Source organism: Bombus affinis, chromosome 4 (genome assembly GCF_024516045.1).
Source record: "Bombus affinis isolate iyBomAffi1 chromosome 4, iyBomAffi1.2, whole genome shotgun sequence".
Lineage (NCBI taxonomy): Eukaryota > Metazoa > Arthropoda > Insecta > Hymenoptera > Apidae > Bombus > Bombus affinis.
In genome coordinates this window covers 4,115,741-4,131,023 of record NC_066347.1, presented here as the reverse complement: position 1 = coordinate 4,131,023, position 15,283 = coordinate 4,115,741, and the positions used below count along the sequence as shown (strand labels likewise).

General features: G+C 41.5%; 1 protein-coding gene across 1 annotated transcript in view; it reads left to right on the top strand.

Moving 5' to 3' along the window:
* LOC126915589 (phospholipase DDHD1-like) overlaps positions 1-15,283 on the top strand; it is a 410,369-nt gene that overhangs the window by 63,325 nt on the left and 331,761 nt on the right. The gene's annotated exons all lie outside the window — the stretch shown is intronic.

The window sequence follows — 15,283 nt, the reverse complement described above, 5'->3', positions numbered from 1 at the left end:
GTCCCATTAGGGCCTGCGAAAAAAGCGCCGACCAACCCCGTTCCTTTCTCACTTTCATTGTCGTTGCCCGAACACCCTTTCGTTCTTTTATCTTTTTCCTTGGTTCTTTTTTTCCTTCGTTTTTCCCTACTCTCATCCTGTTCGTCTTGCGCTTTTCCACAATCTTTTGTAGCCCGCTGAAATTTTTACGCTTCTTTCATCCACCACGCCCGTGTGCTATAATTATTCGGCGAGAAAAGACACTCGGCCTTTTATACGGTTTATTCTTATCGTCCGCATACTTGATTAACTCCACGTTTTTTGTGCCTATGCAATGATTCACGTTCAAACGAATACAGGATCCCGGTGTACGCTGCCGACTATGTAAAACTTTCCCGTTTGATATAATATTTTGTGCAGCGATACGACGCGTTCTTTCCAGCATGTACGAACTACGCAAAAGAAAAAAGGCGAGAAAAAGGACGCTGGTTGTTGACTAAATGAGAAGAAATATTACGCGCGAACAACGCGATAGAGTTAGTGATCGTTTGCTTTAAATTATCGGTTATTTGCGTAACTGTTCGTTTGAGCGTGCGTCTCGGAGCGCGCTCCGCGTAATTTTTCACCACGTCGGATGATTACACGATAATATGCGAATTCGCTTGGATCACGGTGAAACACGCGAGAATCGAACGAGCGACCGAACATAAGGGGACCTTGTCTGACATGAGGACGACGACTGTTTTCGGCAAAAATGAATTGGAACCCAACGTTTACTCTCGTACCGTTTTTCGGTGACAGGTCAACTTGACTTCTTCGACCTTTTTGGCTGCCACGCGACGAAATGTAACCGTGAAGACATTAACTTTCCAGATACGGCAGAGACCGTTCGATCAGAATTCGTAATTTCGAATAATCGACGACAGAAGGGGCGGCCTGTTCTGCTCGCCGGGGAAATTTAGAGCGGGTGTCCCGAATATGTAAGCTCTTTCGTCCCGTTTCCTTCGACGCGGCCCGTCGAGATTAACCTTCATCGTCGGAAGTAAGTTTTCGAATCTCGGTTAAGTTTCCGACGTCAAGGAATTTGCATGGTGCGGTAGACTGGCATTTAGTAAATTACGGAACTTTTCTCCGTAGACGATCTATCGTTATCTTTGTCTCGCACCACCTTTTCCCTTGTTCTTTCCTCTTTATCGATCTATTTCCCTTTCTGTCTTGCCCCCCGTCGCCATCCTCCCATCCACAGAGACTTATCCGACGTCGTTCTTTTAATTTTCCAGCCGTTTCTTTCACTTTCTTCTAGCCGAGCACTCTTTTTTATCCATTTCTCTTGTGTTTTTCATTCTACCCTCGTCCATTCCCTTAGTAGAGTGCGTTAAAAAGGAAACGTTGAGACATTCACGGGTAGAACCGTAATGCGGGCTAGGAGAAGGAAAAAACGTTTGATCAACGTGTGTCTAAAACGATGTTCTTCTAGTCGTGGTGATGTATGCCGTTTTTCTTCCACTTGCCATACTTTCAAGGATCTTCGTAAATATACACATGTACGCTACACAAAAAAGCTGCTGACACTTTCTCAACCCCGCGCAACTTCTTTTACATCGACGTTGTTACGCTCGTGTTTCTCCATTCACCAACTTCTTTTATAAATTCATTCGATCTGCCTTGTACCGCGAATCCAACAGAATCATTCGTGTCGAAAATAAAACTCAAACAGCAACTACGTAACATCCTGCGCTGGAGGAGTTTCAATTCAATTTTTAAACCCGCGAAGCAGTACGTATCTTCGAAGTTAGACCTCTCAACGTGCCGCGCGTTTCTTATCTCCTTCCTCTTCGTTCTTTCATCCTCGTTGTCTTCTCCTCTTAGCACCACTTTCTATCCCTCCGCGTCTATCAATCCGCCACTTCCATTTCTCATTTTTATTCCATGCTTTTTTCAGCCATCGCACGCGCTCGCTCATTCTACCAATCTTTGTGGCTCGAACAATTTACCTTACGCTCAGCCAGGGATTTATTCCCCGAAGCGCGACATCGCTAACTTTATGAAAACATCGCGCACGTCGTTTACGGATTCCTCTTTCGAGAGGCTCTCTCTTCAAGACGATGCGATGTGTAGAAAAAAACTGGCTCACCAGAGCTCGAATCGACTCGCCTCTTCACCTCCAGACGCCCCACGGTTGCATGGCCAGTCCGCTGGAAAATCTGCCGCTTTTCAGCGACATCCTCGGTCGAGGGAACACGACTCTTCGGATTCCGTCTCGCGACGAGATTCGTGCGACGCATCGATAAAGATAAAGTTTGCCAGACGATAAAGTTCCATCCGCGGCAAAAACACCCCTCTCGCCCCGTGGCTGGCTATTCATTTTCCTGGAGGGTTGTCGCGCGCTTTTTAACGCGCTGGGGTTGCGAGCTGCACTCCCCCGTTCGCCGCTGGTGCGCCGTTGAAAAATATTAATATCGTCGCACTCCGCGCCGTGGAATACACCGGGGTTATCGACGCGGTTGATTCTTCTGTTCTCTGGCGTTTGAATGAGAAAAGGGGTTGCGAGCTCGCCGTGGAAATTAGTGGAGTGTCTGTCGAGTATATTTCGACGTGTATGGTTTAGGGAAATGCTGCTTTGGTTATTGTCAGCGCCGAGGATAATTCAAATTGTTGATAATTTTGAAGGGAAAAGTAATGTGTCATTTTTCTTGGGAAAAATCTAATTTTTGGAGAGTTTAATAATATGATAAAAAAATGATAAAGAAGCGAGAATGAACGATTTAAAAAGTAAACGGGTCTGTAAGTTCGTGATAAACATGTAAGCTCGAGTGTACTATTTATCATGATCAGTTAGTATAGTATATTTCATGGCGTATATTATGGTTAAATCGTTATGAAATTTTTAATTATTTCGCAAATATGAAAAGAACGAAGCTTTTTTCAAAGTAAAGTTATAAGTACCAATTAAAGCTAATATTAGAAAACTAAAGCTGAAATTTCTCATGTTATTAATAACTCGATCCATCATTTTGTCTTACAGGCCGCTTTTTAAAAAAACTTCCCGATTATCTCTTTATCTTCAAGATTTTCTTTTCTACGAAATAAATATTAATAATCACGTTATGCAGAATGACATTTAAATTTAATGAAATTTATAGCTTGGTTGATATTTAATGACTTGTCCAAGTCTTCCTTCGTTCATATTGTTAAAAGTCTAATAAGATTATAAATGGAGTGAAATTACAACAGATATCGAGTCGGCGCATGTGAAATATCGTATCTTCCAATAAATTCAAAAATTTATTACATATGCGTGAAGTTTGAATTATCAAGCGTTTATCATGGAAGAAGAAATTTTCTGTAAATCACGTACATATATTCAAAGATAAGAAGATTTATAACAAAGATATTAAAATGTCGTTATTGATCGTCATGAATAATCAGAATATTCGTGTGATTTATACGAGGCCAAAAAAGCTGCAAGAGACGAAATTTTGTTGCATCTAAGTTTTAAGAATTTTTGAATTTTACAACTTACTGATCTAGTGAATCTAAGATAATGAAACTATGTAGCTAGTTTGTAATCACTTTCATGTTTGACGTTGTCGAGAAGCTACTCACTCGTGATTAGGCGTTTATTTGTAGGAATAATATTTCGCGTGCATTAATCTAGTAATATTGCGCAAATGGAATTGGTAGAATTGGTTATTTTACGGAACTAATTGTTAATCTCGGCTACACGTCTATATTCCAAATTCATGCGATACCATCACGATGAAATACCACGTGAAAATAATCGAAATTTGAATTACATTGTGTGTTATCATTATGATATGATGTAACTTGCATATTCATACAGAAGTTTGTTAACCAAAATCTCGATTTGTACCCTTATCTTCTAACATAGACTACTATAGATTCACCACGAATTCGAACGTTAGTTTGAATTCTAACTTTAGTTTCAAAATTGAATAATCAGATAGCATATTACTAAAATATCTAAAGTATGATATTCTACTATGTTAAATTTTATATGATATTGTGCCAATCAACGGTTAATGGGAATATTACGTAAACATTGAAAGATTACAAAGCAGCTAATTAATTGTCAAGAGCATTCAAAGAGGGTTTAATATAACAGCTAACTAAAATTCTACAAACAGGTTAGCCAATTACGCGAACAACTATAAACGACCAAAAACTCATCTACTTAAAGAAAATTCGCAAATTGAATAGCAACTTGGTTCTCCAGGGCACTTATAATAAGCGCACGGCGAAATATGATATAACAGGTGCAACCGTAACGAACTCGTGGTTTGTTACCCTTCTCCGTCGAGATTTATCATCAGGTGACGCAACAAACTGCTACTTTGATACGTTTACGCTTTGGTGCTTCACCGACTAAAAGGAAGCGGAAACAAACAAAAAAGGGAAAAGAAAAGAAGAATTGGAAGGAAGAAGAAAAAGGAAGAGCAGAGATAGAAAGACAGAGAAACAGATATTCGGTAGACCTGTAAAGTGCAACAAAGCGATTGTGGATCAAAAGGAAGATCACAGTATGACATGTTCCGCGTTTCCTTTCAACTACCGGTGTTCGTGTACAAATTCCTGCCACTTTGTGCGTTTCTATCAGCGGCACCGAAACAGCCACCTTGAAACTCCATCCGTTGAAACAACGAGCGCACCACTCGATTCGAAAACAGCAGACCCCGTGGATGGAAGCCAATATCCGGCGACACCGTTTCGCGCGTGTTTTACACCGTTACACACCGGGGTAGTAGCTAGCTGCGTTTAAATAATTCTTGGCCACGCGTTTATACTTCACGTCCCTCGCAATGCAGATGGGAAGGAGAAAAAAAACACCGTCGCCACTCAATGACTTAGATATACTATTTCGACAGAGTGAAACTACTGTTTGAATACTCGTAACGCGTCGTTCAGCCTAAGAGTTCTTAAGTGCGGATGAAAACTACCCCTGAACGAGGCGAGAGACGGGAAAGGGGGACGCGAAGCTAGAACGAGCCAGACGAAGAAAGCAGAGAAAGAAGAAGAAAGAGTGAAAGAGGAAGAGGGGAAAAATGGATACACGCGATACGAGTATAAACGTCGCACGCAGCTACAGCTGCATCAGACTTCTCTGCATCTTTCTCATCGCGCACTCTTCGAAGCGAAGAAAGAGACCGAAAGAGAGAAAGAGAGAGTCCCTCCGCCGTTGCTTTCCGCGCGTCTGCCTCCTTCACTTCGTCTCGCTGAATTTCTTTCGTTCCTTGCTACGTTTCGTCGATTGATAACACCGTCGCCCTCGACGGAAATATTCTTGTACGTTTATGGCTCATGCATATGTAAAATTTCAATGTCGCTGCACCTTCTCACACCCCCTGTTTTATTCCACCGTTGCTCTTTCTCGCCGCACTATCTTCGCCCTTTCCTCTGCGTTCGTTCCTTAATTCTATGCCAGACGGAATATACGCGCCGTAAAAACCGTCCGTTTGTTTTTACTGTTATACTCTTGTCGGAAGAGTTGCAGCCTGCGTACCAAATTTGCATCATAAATAAGGCATTTTGAATGGTAAGAATTTTTCTATTTTCCTACGAGATCGTAAAATCGCTCGGACGATGGAAAAGCTGATCTTGTACTTTCTCGTTCCCCTTTTCTTTCTTTTTTTCCTTTCTCGTCCTAGCTAACCTTCTGCGACCCGTATCTCTTCTATGATAATTCGCTGCTGAATAAGCGAACTGTATATCGTACCCCTTTTTTTCTCTCTCTCTTTACTTTCTGTCCTTTTTTCCTTTTACCGACCATGTTAATTCTAGGATGAACATCGATATGACTCATCGTTTCATCGTTGTGGACAACGCAGTTATCACCGACGTTGTTTATTTTCGCGTAAAATAGTGCTTCCATCACGCGGTTTGATACATTCGCTAAATAGCAAGCACGAGTTCTTTTATTGCCACGTGATTACCGGTTGGACGGTTTCCAGAACGGACTATATCGAAAGACTACATCTGTAGATGGAAACAGATAAATTGTTTCGATGCATATTATAGGAACGATGGATTCGCGATTCATCATGGCACGAGATCACGGACAGAAATATAGTTTACCATTGTCACGCGATGTTTCTCGTTACGATCCGACAAGACTGACGTTTCAAGATAACATAACGCCATTTAGTTGTACGGCCCGAATGTGTTAGTCGGGCCGAATGGATTCTCTGCGCTCGAGTTAATGTCACGTTAAGAGCGTACTGTCGCAAATTTGGGTGTCAGCAAACGCTACTGTGGAATGGAGACACCTTAATATTTGTGTGTTTGATCGAAACGTACATCGAATTGTTTACATATAAAGTATAACAAAATTACTTTGTCTTTACATGTGCGTACAAAGTGCATATCTCGTATTTCGCTATCGTTCTTATAATATTTAGAGATTTTTGTTTCTTTCAAATTCCAATTTCATATATCATTGTCTTATTACAATTTTTAATGGAATATTCATAGGTCTAGTGATGTTCATATACTATTTTCGCGTTTCTTTTAATTATCACAAAAATCTAGAACACGCTGTATAATATGCGTTTTATTTTTTTACGTATCTATTCAAGATTTCGTTCAACCTGGCTCAGCTGTATTTTTAAAGTGGCGAGAAACAAATTCAATTTCATAAACAGAGTGATTATTCAAATATTGAAGAAGATATCAAATGAAAGACGAGATGATAGATTGCCGCCATCAGCAGCATGACTAAGCGTTTATCAAAATTTTCATAGAAAATCTGCTGGTTCCACGAGAAGTCGATAAGGTGATCGTGAAAAGCTTTTCCACAGAGATATTTTACCTCGCGTAGAGTTGCTGCCGAGAACGAGAAATTCAAAGATTATTCCTAGGTAATCATTTTATCTGGTATCGCAGCCCGGCAGAAAACATCGCTATAGATTCATCAGACTTATATAAATAAGCCCTGCAATACGTTTAACTTAATAACGCTCGAGTTTATGTAACTTCATACATCTGGATTCCATGCTAGAACTTCCAAAGTATAAAACTTGTACCTCTGAGGTACAAGAAATAACAGGAGTAACAAGAAATTACAAGGAAGGTCGTATGTAAAATTGCATAATGCAAGAGAAGAAACAGACCTCTCTTCATATACTTTACTCAAATTCTTCAAAATCCACTGACACAGGTCTGTAAAATTTAAACAGTTAATATAGAAATATAAACTAACTTACGAATGCACTTGAAATAGTACTTTTATGTCATCTTGAAGTCTAGTGCAAGTACAGCGTCCCATTACAATCTTCTTTATAATATTTCTAATAAGAATGTATTCGTAAAAGGTGTCTGCAAGTGTTTGAATACACGCGCGAGCTCATGTACGTATATCATATTAATACCTTAAAGCCACTATGAAAAATGATAAATATATCGTTCTGGTAATTGCATCACTAAATTCAAATTCCTCGTACAAATTGTCGAAACACGATTATTTTATAGCTTCGTTTTCTCGTAACATCGCTTTGCTCACTACGGAAGATTTCGCAACGTTATTTTATTTACAAATGATCAAACCGAATACTCTGAATGCCTAACGAGCTAAAACCACACTATCGCTCTGCTTTGTATAAAAAAGAAGTGGGAACGAGTAAAAAAAATAGCCAGCCTTTAAAACATTTTCACGCCAACGTTGAGAAAGAAACTATCAGCCGTATATGACATCGAAACTTTTAGAAAAAAAAGAATGTTCCATTTTCACCGCATCGCAACAACGTCGAAACATCGAAGCCACGTTTTCCGGTCTCGCACCATCGGGGATCGGACTGGGGCGGAAACTACAACGGCCGAATCGTTGGAAGAACGGACAGAAACGATGGCGATATGGCAGAGCGTTAGCGGCGTGCGACCGTGATCTGGCAAAAACGTGAAACCATTACGGTAAAAGTGAACCGTTGGGAACCGCCGCCGGTTACCGGGAGTTAAACTCGATAATTTGACGCGACGAGCAATTTTCGTTTGCACGAGACGTCGACGCGACGGTCGGCTTTAACTTTTCCATGGATCGTCGCTGAGAGAAACTTTTCCCGTCCCTGGGATGGATAATTAAGAACGTTACGGTAACGTACGTGATTCGAAGATAATTGGATGCTGTGTGACAGGTACAGTGTTTTGATGCAGTCGTTTGCTACCCATTTTCAACCCCTTACACCCTTCTGTTACAACCTCGTTGCTCTCTATCCTTTTCTCCACTTCGTTTCTTTTCTCTCTTTTTCTCTGTCTCTTTCTCTTTATCTTTGTCTCTGTCTTTGTCTTTGTCTTCACGCCATCACTGGCAACGTCCCGCCCCGGTTACCTATCCATTTCCGCGGAAAGTTAATTTGTAGAAACACGCCAGTGAAACACATAGAATAAATACGCCTCTCTGTTTAACGTGCCGCTCGTGCAGGCATGCTATATCAGTCTCGTTTGTCATGCACGAAGCAACAGCAACGACGTTATCGCGCTCGCGATTAATATCCCTCGACAAATTGAGGCGGCAGGCAAAAAAGAACACAGCCATCGGGAGAAGGAGGATTCGAGTGTGCGGATTGTTGTTCCGTTTTCGACGTGTTCGATTATTCCCGAACGAAATATTCGCTGATGACGCGAATTAAATTTCCTTTCGCCCAAGAATTATCCACGGGGTTTCGAATGGTACTTCGTTTATTGATTTTGTAATTATCGGCATCAAGGTTTCCTTGTTACACGAGTCGGATAATGGTAATCTATGGATCTATCGAATGTTTGTTTTTTGCCCCGCTTGTTTTTCTAACGAGCTAGGTTTTTATGTTGGTTTCTGCTTCGATTTGATCATCGATAATATGATAGATAATTGTTCAGTATCGATAGTCTGTATCATTGATTAATGTAGTCCTCTGTTAAAAGCTATATTTGCGAGTTTAATTAATTACCAGAATAATGATGGTAGAAACGATCGCAATTCGCAATTGGAGATTTTCAGTAAGTTTTTTTTCAAAAGATAACGTTTATAATTGTTTGTATAAATTTTGTTTGATTAATAAACTAAATTTAACAAAATTATATTTTGGTGCAGTTTGGAATTAAACGTTGGATATATCGGTCTCACTTTAAGAAGATTAACAAATTTATATCAAGATTATTTCAGCTCAACATTCTGAAAGGCTGTGTAAATTTTGAAACTCGAATACATCGTGTTTAAAATGTATCGCAGTTCACGTTCGAACAATTTTTTAGGCGAGCCTTTTAGCAGGTCTCGGGAATGGCGTCAGAAGGCGTTAAGCCTGAACAAGTGAATTTCTCTCGGTAGTTGCGCTCTTTCGTACTTTCGACAGGACGGATTCAAGAGGTCACGCGTAAATATCCAAATTCGACTGGATTGGACAGCAGGTTCTCCTCTATTTTCCCATTCGGTGCTCAATCAAAAAGCACTCCATCAGAATTCCCTTTGCCTCTGGCTCCTCGTAGCCGCCGCACGACAATTAACACAGTCGTTAGAAAGCAGTTCGTGGCCTCGATATCCGACTTTCTATGCTCACTCTTTCCTCGACGTTCCAGCGGCAGACATTCCTATCCCTATTGTACTTATTTTTTCAACGCTGAAAATGTCACTAGTATAGCCGGTAAGGCAAACAATCGGGTCACTGTTACGACGCGTTTGTTGACGAGGAACAAGTGGTAGGAACGAAAAAAGGAGGAAAGACAGAAGAAAAAGAAAGGGACGAGAAGAAAAGAAAAGAGAGGAAGGAAGAAAAAAAGAGGGAACGATGCACAGGAAGCAAGCAAAGAGAAGGTCGTGGGAAGGGAAATAACGAAAGAGAAGAGAACACAGAAGAGAAATCATGGTGGTGGAAAGGAAGACCGAGAGAGCGAGAGGAGCAAAGATTCAAAGCAGCACGGCCTTACTACGGTAGAACCATTCTAATTGGGGCAGATGTTAATTAAGGTGCGCTTAGGCGAAGGCGACGAGACGGCGACGATGTGGACGGGACTTTGTTCGTGAAAATAATGATCTTCCCATTATCTGCCACTGCCGTCTGTCCTCCCTTAACCATTGTCTTCTTCATCGTCCGCGTTATCGTCTTTATTGTTCTCTTCGATGCGAGTTCCTCTTCCTTCTTCGTCTTCTTTTATTTTCCTCTCCGCGTCGTCCTCCCTGATCCGCGAATGAATTTGCGGGGGTAAACGAATAGATCGTTCGAGAAGGAAATGAATTCACCGGGGCACGCGCCATCCTAATTTTTTTTAATTCCCCGGCGAAATTAAGAGAGGTCCGGGCAATTTAAATTCGATTGAACTTTCGTGCTGATCGTTCTCTTTCGTCTAGGGACGGACAAGGAGGGGTGTCGAAGGAGGATGCGCACCATCGACGATCTTTTGTGCCCGAGACCTATTCATCAAACCGCACCGGTATCAAGGGCTATCGTGTATCATCTTCCGTAAGCGGAAACGAAATTACCGTGCATTCCCTTCGGGGCCTCCGTACACCTGCATTACCGGAATCCAAGGCCGTAAACCGTGCAGCGGCATTTGTCCTCGCGGCCGTCCCGCATTACCGTAAATTAATTTACAACTTCCTCCCGGCTTGGTTAATATCCGTAGTAGCCGTGCGTGTGATAGACCGATAAAGTCACCGGTAATTGGATGACGTACAAACGGTGCACTTCAACAAGTGTCATCCGATCTCTGAAAGCAACTCGGACGAGCGGAGCTAACGTCGTTGTCGACGCTGTGTCGTCGTTGCGCCCATCTGTCATCGGGATAATACGATTCGATTAGAAATATCGCTAACAACGTCGCAAGCCTCGCGACGTTGCGTCGAGGGGGATGATTAATGAAAGGCACCATCTCCACACCCCCTCAACCTCTACCAACCACTTCCTCTCCCACTTTTCTCTTTTTCTCTACCTCCTTCATCCACCTTCGCTGTGCCTCCTTTGATGGATGAAACTTCTCGACCTACGTAGAAAATACAATTTCAGTGTACGCGCGCCGCTGTCGTGATACCTGGCGATTTAACGAGACGCCCGGTGAGCTTGCGTTTCTTTTTCACAGGGCTCAACGCCATCATCATTAACGCTTGCTCGCGCGTGTACACGCGGAACCGCGTATGCGTGTACACCACGTTTAGAGACAGTCGCGACATTATACGCAGTGTAATTAACGAGAGCTCGACGCTTGCCCTACGATTCCGTTTGTCCTCTTTCCCGGTTTCCGTCTTTTCGCCCGTTTTCCTCGTTTCCCAACATTTTCTCCTATCCGCCCCTCTTTCTAGCGACCTCTGCGTGTTTCACCCCACCCCATCGCTTCTCCGCAACCATTCTCTCTCCTGTCTTGATCCCTTGGGGTAACGGTCGCGATTTTATTTTTCACGAGTGCCAAGTGCCGGTAATTGAAAGCGATTGCAGTGTACTTTCCTCGATATCGATTACCGCCCCGAGCGACTTTACACAATTTATCCTTGAACCAGTTCCCCCTTGTGTTCCACGTGTTCGCGTTAATGAGTGTCTTCCTAGTCCGATGCACGAGCCACATCGAACGATTGCTATGTTGTCATACTTTCTTTATCGCGTAACCCTCTAAGCGATGGACGACATGCATCGAGGACTTCAAAGACAATCGTTCACACGATGAACTTATCCAGGTTTTTTTTTTATCAAGAACCATGGCAACCTTGGCGACGCAAACGCGTCGACTTTTTCGAGACTTTGCTACTTTGTAGACAGCTCTGACATAGTTGTCGTACGACCTTTATTTGGTAATTCGTGACTGGAGGAAAAGAGAGAAATTTTATAAAATATATGGGCTAGACGCCAATTAGGATTACAACTATTAAAGAGAAATACATATTATCTTAAGAGTATGAGTGAATTATCCGAGGAAAAATGAAATAAATAATAATTATTATAAAATAAGTCTTATTTCGTATATATATAAATTTGTTTCAATTTAACCCTCTCCCCCATTTTTCTATGAACCGAGGCTCTCTTGGGTTAATAGCCAGGTCTTGAAAACTTTAATCCGGTCCTATCTACAATGGAAAGTAAAACAGTTTCTCGAATGAAACGTAATAAGCTGTCGCTTAGAGAAGTAGGTAGAGATATTAATTACATATAGCTTAACGACTCGAACAATGCAACTGAAATTATCGCGTTACCGAAGATGCTGGAAAGCAATCTTGCCTAAAAATATTTCAACTGTGGCGACCAACTTTACTGCTCGCGATACTGCCTCAGAGAATAAAACACAAGAAACAAAATGGAAGTAAGAAAAAGAGGAAAGAGAGAAAATGTTAGGAGAACAATAGCTCGCAGCGTTGTACATCGTATAACGGCAGTACAAGACGGATTCTTTTATCCAGCACAAGCATCAAAAACTTCCTCTCGTGCAAATCCCTCCTCGGCACGATACTCCAATGAAGTCGTACATGTTCGTTTAAATTCCCTGCCTGGCAATCAGATCGTCGCTTTTTCACTGTCAGATCGCGTCATAGAGGAGGCCCATTTGGATAAAACACTATTTTCCTATTTATCTGAATTCGCGTTCATCTTCCATCATCTCTGTCGCGTTTTCCGTTCCTGTCTCTGCTTCAACCCCCTGGCGCGTTACAAAGGTACTTACACGATCCCGCGTTCCACCGACAGTGTATGCAGGCTGTTTGACGAGAGTCAGACAAGGGTGAAAGGCGAGCAGGGGATAAATTTGAAGAGGCGAACTTTCTCGCGGGGTCGTGATAAATTTCGCAGTGCTGTCAGGCCGGGCACGGTTGATTAATCGCGGCATTCCGCGGCGTAACGGGCGCCGGTCGGCAGGGATGATCGCCGAGCTTTTCGACTTTTCGGATTCGTTTGTCGTTCCGGTTGTTCCCGTGGCAGGGTTGAACGCGCGGATTCAACGTGGGTGCTTAATTATACCATGGCACGCGAACCTCTCGTTATAGCCACGTGCTCTCGAGCATGCAGACGGAACAACGTGGCGTGTCCCGGAGACAGGCCGTGGCTTGGCTAGCTTGTCGTTAAAACTCGACGAAACCGATGGCCGAATAGACCGCACTTAAACATCGTGAAAGATTAAGCCCGTTTGCCCAGTGTGTGGTGGACGACCACGTTTGCAATGACCGACTAGCCGTTATCGGGACAGCCCCGTTTTGTTGGCACCGATGCGTGCTACGAGTTTTCAATCCCTTTTGTGGCATACCGGCGTATCGATGTTCGCGGCTCATTGAAACGCGAAAGTCGACGCGAATTCGACTCGCCCTAAGATAAGGATGCCGTATTCTTGCCGCAAGGAATGCGTTCTTCTACGACGTTTATTGTTATTACATTCCTAGAGGGTCAAGAATGGTAAAGATGGGGCGTGCTTCGTATGAAGAACGGAAAATGATATATGTATATAGATATATATATATACGTTTTACGTAAAACGTGGGATAGAAGCGCAGGGGGAGGTGAGTTTCGAAAGTTCAATCGATGGACGCTCGCCAGAGTGAAAGATGATAGTTTCAGGCGTTTTGTAAATCGAGTTACGCTTCAAGTTTTAGCTTGCCGTCTATAAGAAGGGTAGGAAGACGCTTTGGTCATTCGTTGCCAGAGAGCGTCACATCGACCCTATCATTTTTGTTCTAATTTTAGCACGTCCACACGTCGCAATTACGTCGATTTTGCTAAATTATTGATCGATGCGCAGAACAGTCAGTCGCACGACGGTGGATTGAAAATAACCAACAGACCTGTCTGCATTGTAACAATCACGCGTTTACATTAAATAAACTCGGCGAACCTGGTAAACGTACCTTTCACACCCCTTTATTTTTATTGTTTCATCATCGAGGTTTGGTATTCTGAAATGCATTGTACGGCGTAATATGCCAACCTGACATTTTACAATCCGCATCGAAATTATTAAGATAAAATTGAAAATGGACGATTGCGGGTATTACAGGTTCAAGTCGGCACGTCATTAGTTAAACATACTGTGTGAAATGTTTGGAACAAGTAGCAATTACTGACAATTAAGTGGACACACGTTATTTTGATTTAATTCATGAATCCGTATTGTGGTGGAAACAATAACGTGTCGAAATCAGTTCGCACAATACTCCCCGTCACTTGGGTGAAGTATTCTATTACACGAACAATATGTTTCACTCTCTGATAAAATTATTTATAATCGTTCCAGTATTACGGAATGCGTTTGTGAGAATAACAAAATAATCCGAACATTACTTTCTTCTGTTGATAGTATTTCTTATATTGGGCTGATTTACATGTAACGTTGATCTTTAAAATAATATTCATGCACGTTATTTAAAAATATCGAATATCTAATCAAAATAATTTCCGTACGATACCATGCATTTCTTCAGATCAACGATTCAACGATCGATCAATATCATGGTTCCGGATTCAAAGAAATAGTTATCTCTGAAATGAAGAAAATTCCTCGAACGCTACACTCTTACGGAATCTTCGTTTCGAAACAGTTATTGTAAATTATCTCGGATTATCAAATTATTTCCAATGGCATCTTTCAGAATCTTGTCATCGTGACATTTAGTAGCTTTTCTTTTTGTTCATTTTTAATGAAAATTAATCAGCCTCGAGTTCCATGAACTAACTTTGAACGAGAATATTTGTACAATCTTCTTCAAGTGGCAGATTTATTTTTCCAACGATTCTTGCAATACTTTTTTCAAGTTAAAATTCATATGAAAAAATCACACGAGTATTCTATTCCTTTAATAAAGACTTGTTTGCAGTCGATACACGTGTATCGAAATTTGATTTAAGCGATATTGACTCGTCAAATTTAAATTCTGTTCTTAAGCTCTTTAGTAGCTCGATCTATTTGTCATTTTATTTAAAGCTCTAGAGTATTTTATATCTGTTATTCTCTTTAAACCTTCACTAAATCCACGCATTGGAGCCTTAAGACTATTCTCTCATATTCTCTAGATACCTAAGTATACACGCTCGTTGTCAATCATTCTGACACGTGCACATGTTCCTTGGACCCTGACTTTCTAAACATCACAGTCATTCCTAACGAGAACCCTCTTTACTTCAAGTTCATCATTCACAATATGTCAGTATCATCTTCTCGAGGGTTTAAGAAAATGAAATATTATATAAGTCAATGTCGAAGTCGAATTTGTAATTAACGTTCCGTATAACATATATATTAACATATAAAATTCAGTATAATATGATCTATAGATGAGTGTTGAAAAATATAGTATGTAACTTAGTGTACGAACAAATTCTAAATTAACTGTAACAGGCTAGGGTAAGATAGGTTTAAT